General features: G+C 52.3%; 1 protein-coding gene across 1 annotated transcript in view; it reads right to left on the reverse strand.

Moving 5' to 3' along the window:
* C3_1H2orf80 (chromosome 3_1 C2orf80 homolog) overlaps nucleotides 1-4,698 on the reverse strand; it is a 301,817-nt gene extending 297,119 nt beyond the window's left edge. The window contains exon 1 of the mRNA XM_078680339.1: nucleotides 4,562-4,698. The gene's annotated coding sequence lies outside the window, so the exon portion shown is untranslated. The remainder of the gene's footprint in view (nucleotides 1-4,561) is intronic.
* Between the last annotated feature and the right edge of the window lie 1,302 nt (nucleotides 4,699-6,000).

The raw sequence follows: 6,000 nt of genomic DNA on the forward strand, positions 1-6,000 counted from the left end.
CGCCCGTCCGCCCGGAAAACCCCTTCCGCATCGCCCCCCACCCCCCTGTCCCCCACATACCCCGCCGCCCCTGACATGGCCGCGTCACCGGTCCGCGTCAGACCCCGCCGTACGTCACGAAAACCCCCTGTCCTCCGGCGGGCGTGTTCCCTGACCATGGAGTCGAGCTCACCACGGAGAAATGACCACACCGAAACGGGACCGTGCGTCCCCTCTGCCGCCCAGGGAGACGTCCTCCACACAGTGCGTCACCCCCCAGAGCCTATCCACCAGGAAAAAGCCCACTACACAGAACGTGCCTCTCACCCACGCACGACCCCCACATGTCCTCGAAATGCCTGCGGCCCAACCCAGCCGCTTACCTTCTTCCCGCCTATACGCCAGCACCGTCCGCTCGAGTCTCCCAAAACCTGCACCCAAGCCGACACCCCAAAATGTGTCAGCACCTAAAAGACGCCCTACGCGCACCCTGACGGCAAGAAAAGGATCCCGTACGCCCTGGCAAACCCCCCCCCGGCCCTGCGGGACGGGTAGACTCCACCCCCGTCAGGAACCCCCAGGTTACCCACCAAGGTGCCCGGAGCCCGAAAGAGGCCCGAACGACTCCCCTATCTATGCCCCCCCGCGTCCCTGCCTACAACTTCCGCCCCCCCATACCTCCACCCCAGGCCGCCCCAAGCCCCGTGTAGACCTCCAAAAAGCCATGGCCCTCCCAGACGCTCTGTACTCTCTACCCCTGCCCCTGCTCACCCTCATAAAACCCCCCTATGTGCAAAGGTTAACCGATCTTCCTCAGCGTCTGTCAATGCCTCCGCCTATATCATTCAACTAACCTTACCTACAAGCAGCCACGACTATTGGCTCTGGCAAAAGGTTTCGGTTGGGTAAGATAAATATCCTACCTGCATACATAACACAAGGGTACTTTCACTTTAATTAAGTCTCGCTACCTTAGTCTTAAGCACCGTAAATCTAATGGAGAGTGACCTGGAGTGCTTACTTGTAGTACCTACTATGATAATGGATACTGACCCCTCCAGAAGCAATTCAGCCTAGGTCCTCCCTCCATAACAACAGTTCAGTTTGATCTACCAGGACAGGTCTCCTCCAGATGGGAACCCAAGCTATCCCAGCTGGTCCATCTAATTAGGACCTCATCAGTGAGGTTTGTAGCTTGATTCCCACAGCACAGCCTCACCAGGCCCACCGCTGAGCATACCTGTCATACTTAGGGTGCTTAGCTTATCACTATGAGGAAAATAAAAGATGATAGTTGGAATGCTTGAATTTGTTGCTGTCACTTGAAATAACTGTGTAAACATTGAATCTCAACATTGCAGGATGTTCAAGAGAGGAATATAATTGTTTCTTGATCCTTCTAGAAGACAGAGTTTCTTTGTTGATTACTGCAATACTACCACCTATTTAGTCAATGTCCTTTGGCAGAAGTTACATCCCTCGGGTAATGATGTGTTAAACAGTAGCTTCAAGGAACTGTAAGCCAACTCTCGCACAAAGCCATAATATTAAGGTATTTCTTGTTAATAGGTATTCTGACAGGAATTCTATATTGGCAGATTCACACCTGCAGTTTAACCGTGCAAAGTTAAGGCAGTCTTATTTGTAAGACTAAAATACATTTTTGAAAATTCTAAAAGGGGTTAGGTTAGTATGATAAAAAAGTTGTTGTGATAGTTCTCGGTGGGGTTTGGTTCTCGAGTTTTCCGTACCATACCCTCTCCGAAATCAATCAGCTAGTATTGCAAACTACCGGAGGCAAGACTCATCTCTTATGTCAGCCGTCCCATTTCCTGATTTAGCGATGTCTCTTGCTAAAGAGTCATTTTCAATGTTTAGACCCCCCACTCCAGGATGCAAACCTGCCCACCTGATCACATGTGGTACTCAGAAAAACCCTTGAACCAGTACAGCTACCCGTTGCCCCTCGCCTCGTAGAATTCAGCACCCCTGTATCAAGCAGTACCTAGATATTTATTGTGGACACTGCTTTTCCGAACCGGTTTGGTTCTCGAGTTGTCAGTACCATACCCACTCCGAAATCAGTCAGCTAGTATTGAAAACAACCGGAGGCAAGACTCAACCCTTATGTCAGCCGTCTCATTTCCTGATTTAGCGATGACTCTTGCTAAAGAGTCATTTTCCCTGTTTAGACCCCCACTCCAAACTGCAAACCTGCCCACCTGATCACATGTGGTACTCAGAAAACCCCTTGAACCAGTACAGTTACCCCTCGCCTCGTAGAATTCAGCCCCCCTTTATCAAGCAGTACCTAGATATTTATTGTGGACACTGCTTTTCCGAACCCTGTTTATCCCTTCCAAGATAAGTGGATGCCCCAACCCACCCCGCTTCACCGCACCCATGCTCGAATTCAGTCACGTACAAGTCTTTCAAACATTAACCCCTGACAATAAATTGTGAATCAGCAAAACATATGTATCTGCCTCCGAAATAACCCTTCGTGAGCCCACGTTGCTGGCATCTGTACCATTTCTGCCCAGGGCCCCCACTGTGACACGACTTGCATGACAGGTCGTTAGTTACCGTGCAGAGCGAGGGTTGGTTGGGGAGGAGGGAAACGGGTCATAAAAGTACGTAGGCCTCTTCCTCATGTGCCCGTCCACATGAGCAGGTACGCGCATTGCGCGCCCAGTCGAGCGAAATCCACAGCCGACGAGTGGGAATGTGAGTGTGAACCCTGGGGCTGTGTCGTGGGTGGACACCGCAGTCCCCCGTAAAGAGAGACACCTCCATCCCCCACTACCTCACCGAATCTATGAATGAAATACTAGTGTTAAGTGGACGTCTAAAAGAGTCACTAAATCAGCCGTCTGTTTTCTCCCCTGCTAGAACAAGGTAACTAGCCCTGTTCATCGAAACCTGCATTTTAAAACGCGCCACTGCCCTAGCACTACTCTTATCCCTACAATTCCCTTTATACCTCCCTCTCTCTCCGGAGGAACCAACGTGCTTGATTGACCCAGTCAAGTCCAAAACTTCGCTATGAAAAACACCAGGGACTTAGCAGAGGGAAAATCGTATGACATGGTGTAAATTTGCAAGTGTATAACAAAGACAGCTCTCCTTTCCTCCACATGACTGACTCCTGAGTGCAACACATAAATACAGGTGGGAATGATAGAATATATACATACATGCAAATGACAATAACCCCCTCTTGTAATAAAATTATCTCGACTGTAATGCAGTGTGAACCAACTTGACATGAGGTAATAAAAGGTGCCCCAAGAGGAAATTTGACAGGCGTGCCGTTATAAGAGAAAGCAGAGTACACGCTGAGGTATAACACTGCAATAAACTCCAGCCACTCAGGCCAAATAACAAGCGTCTCTACTCCTCTGCCTCTGAGGTCTGTCCACGTACAAGCTGAGGTATAACACTGCAATAAAACTCCAACCACGCAGGCACACGAACAAGCGTCTCCACTCCTCTGCCTCTGAGGTCTGTCCGGAGGCAGCAGGACTCACCTAGTCCCACGTGGGAGCCTGACCGCCCGCACCAAGCAGAACAGGCCCATCCGCTCGGACGTGTGGAGCCGCAAGCTGCTCCCCGAGCTCCACCGGTCTCCCGCGATGTCCGTGAAGCGTCCGGCCCGCCGGTGAATCCTGGTGACAACGGAAGATTTCGCCACAATTGCCACAGCCCGAACGTCCATTCCGACCAATATCGTCCACAATTTTGTTGTCCAAAAAATTTTGTCCCTACGCCAAAAACCCCAACCCCCTGGCCGAGACACCACACACAAAATGGTGTCTCGCCGCGTGGCCAGCCTGGTACCAACCCCCAGCCCCAAAAGCCCAAACAAGCCCCGCCCCCGCCCAAAACTACTGAAAAAACGCCCAAACCCGACCCCGAGCGGCGCAATCTCCACCCCCCCCCCCTCTCCCCGGCCCCCAAATTCCCCCGGGCGGGGCAGGCCTCCCTTTGGTCGGCCGCCCCCCCCAGGGCCCCCAATAAGCCAAGGAGAGGCGAGAAGCAGCTTCCGTGCACCGGCTGTGAGTTTGTGCACCTTTATAGAAATGCGCTTTCTAAAGTCAGCCCTCCCGCCTCTCTCTAACAGGGCATCCTGTCCAGTCTCCGATTTCACGTTTCTCACCATGCAAGGTATATCTCGTGCCCTTCTCTTGCAGCCCGCACTCCGACACAGAGAGAACATTATCAAAGTGGAACTGTTCCTGCGGGAGGGTGGGGGTAGGAGGGAGAGGCTTTGTTTTCACACTAAAGCAAACAGTGATCGTGGGTGAGCGTTGCTCGAGTGTAAAGTGCTGCGGCTGACCATGAAGCGGGAAGGAAACCAAATAAAATTGTGTTTGTGGTGCCTACATGTCCGTCATAGTAAAATGTAAGCAGGGGGCGCTAGAGGGCGCACTGCGGGATGGTTGGCTAGTTAGTCAGCTCCGCCGGATGGGTGCAAACAAAAGCGTATTTGCACCTCTAAAAACACCGCAAGAGCGACGAAAAGGACACCATTGGCAATCGGAACATGCCGCTCATACTTTAGCAGTGGCGAAACTCCTACCTGATGGTTGATGTCGGGCGAACAGGCAAAAAACAGCAAGGATGCGAGTTGCGATCTAAGATGGCCGCTCCCGGCGCTCGGCTCTGATGGGCATAAACTCAAAACCGCAAGCGGGAATGCGGTATGCGCTGGCTAAATTGCGTCCTCACATTAACGCGACCGAGTGGTGCCACAACGGACATGCTCGAAATTGACGGCGATGTCAGCAGAGTAAATTAAGGAGTTGCGTTCCAGGGAGCTTAAAATGGCGGTGGCAATGGAACGCAGGACGTACACGGCGTTGGTGAGCTACTACGGGGCCGCATGAAGGCAAGGCGGCTCCCGGCGGACCGGCTAGCAGAGCGACTGAAGTAACCTGAAGGGGTAGGACAGCACGGAAACGAACAGAACTCCCGCTCGCTCTGGGGACGCGCTGCCCTACTACACAGCCAGGAAGGCTTTGAACGAAATATGGCGCCTACCACTCGGTGACGGAGCCGAATGAGCGACCCAGCTGGCTACCTGACAAAAGGAACTGTGAGTAACCCTCTAAAGCCTGCACAACAAACACGTGGGAAAACGGGAAGAATAGACGGGCTGAACGACAAACCCTCACCCACTGCTAGCGCTGTAGGAGCTACAGGGGGATACATGCACAAAATCAAACGGACTGTGGGAAAGCGGTGCGCATGGTGGTGCGGACGGGAAATTAGCATGGTCAGATAGTCCTAACGCTCTCAGGCAGCAAATTTTCCTCACGGCGCTGCGGGCATAGCAAGAGACATCGCAGTGAAGCGCTGAGACGCTAAGGAGGGGCTCCCATGCTGCCATCTCGATCCCTGAGCTAGTGTAACACGGATAATAGGCGACCATGCGGATGAGCGGAGTGGCAGATGCATAACTCTACATCGCAGCGGACAGCGAAAACACCCCAACAACGCATTCTCTCTACTGCAAGAGCCACAACGACGGTAAGCCCGGGGAAGTCACGGCATAGCCCTCTAAAGAGCACCAGTAACATGGGGAAACCGGACAAGCAGCAAACTAAACTGCCCTTTGAGACGAGGAAGCAGAATAAAAACAACGTGACCGCTTCAGACGCGGAAGGGGAGCAGGACACCACTGAAGGGACCGGCATGGAGGCAGTCCTAAGGGCGATTCAACAAAGTCTACAGGAAATGAACAACAAACTGGATAATGTGGTGCAGCGGGTAGACAATATGACGGCGAAAATAGAAAAACACGATGAGCGGATTGTGGAGGCGGAACAAAGGATCTCCAGAGTAGAAGACGAATCCAGAACCACAACGAAGACGTGTGACGGCATGGAAAAAACATTAGAGTTCCTCAGAGCAAAGGTGGAGGACCAAGAAGCGAGATCGAGATGGAATAACGCCCTCATATCAGGCCTGCCGGAATCAACAAACACGGGCAAAATGGAAAGCTACATCGAGACTTTG

The sequence above is a fragment of the Lissotriton helveticus genome, chromosome 3_1, assembly GCF_964261635.1.
Source record: "Lissotriton helveticus chromosome 3_1, aLisHel1.1, whole genome shotgun sequence".
In the NCBI taxonomy this organism is placed as follows: Eukaryota; Metazoa; Chordata; class Amphibia; order Caudata; family Salamandridae; genus Lissotriton; species Lissotriton helveticus.